This window comes from Dendroctonus ponderosae, unplaced genomic scaffold (genome assembly GCF_020466585.1).
Source record: "Dendroctonus ponderosae isolate FM_Combo_2020 unplaced genomic scaffold, Dpon_F_20191213v2 Dpon_F_20191213_10, whole genome shotgun sequence".
Classification (NCBI taxonomy): Eukaryota; Metazoa; Arthropoda; class Insecta; order Coleoptera; family Curculionidae; genus Dendroctonus; species Dendroctonus ponderosae.
In genome coordinates this window covers 843,011-844,162 of record NW_026017111.1, presented here as the reverse complement: position 1 = coordinate 844,162, position 1,152 = coordinate 843,011, and positions in this window count along the sequence as shown.

The window sequence follows — 1,152 nt, the reverse complement described above, 5'->3', positions numbered from 1 at the left end:
AACGTCTCATGCGTTGCCACGTTCGAACTTGTCACCTTCGCGGCTAAAAATATCGCAAATTTTGCAAGTTGGCAAAGTTGGCAGAAATCACCATTATGGATGATTTTTATGAAACTCTCCCAATGTGTGCAGCCAAACGTCTTCTCAAGATGGTAAAAATATATAGCAGCACCACACACTTAGGCAGCTGTGTACCATATTCTTATAAAGTATGCTATAATTAATTAAAATAAATCTCGCACCTCGAGCAGGCTTTAATGGCATTAATTTATGAAATTTGAATTAACGGTTTAATGAATTCCCCACTAATCAGCCCGTTTCTGCTTTGCAAGAATTGAATCTGTCGCCGGCTCTCAGCCACATTATAAATTCGCATTTCGGCACTATTAATATGCTTTAGTCAAGTACATCAGTCAGATTATGATAAATCATCCATCAGGCGCGTGATTGAGAAATGTAATTAACATGTCTGTATTGGTTACATATTAGATAACGAAAGATATTCAGAAACGGGCAAATAATGGAGTTTAGTGTGAAGAAAAATGCAGGCGAGTTCTGTTCGGTTTTGTTAGGCAGATTTGTGATTAAACTTGACTGTTACTCAGACTCGAGGGCCCCAGGGAAATTAATTATTCCTGGGACCTTAACGAGTCGCACTCCGATTTCTTTTCTTTGAAACTTCTCTAAAAAGCCCCCGTTCGTTATATTTAGCATGTCAAATCTTGCGCCAATCGCGTTTCATTCTGGGAGACTTCCAGTCAGCAGATTGGCAGTTTAATACACATTTTCCTTTTTTGCGATAATTAAAAATGAGAGTTCAACCGACTAGAGCTTTCCAGTCGCTATTTACCACTAGCAAATAAATCCTGTCGAGGCTTCTTATAAATAATTGGCACTCTGTTCGATTCTCAAAAGAAACTCGGCCTAAGTAAATGCGGATCCCATTTGATTCCCCGGATGCGGATCGCAATGTAACGAATTTCAACGTCAACTTTATCGGTCTTAAAAAGTTCGCCTTTGAAATATGCTGGAAACTTAACTCATTTGAGGAAAGGCGAACGGAAATAGCAATGCAAACTTTGCCGGGAAACTGATAAGAGGATTTTTGCCGAGGGCTGAGGGCGGCTTATCTAAAGTTTCCAATATTTGTTA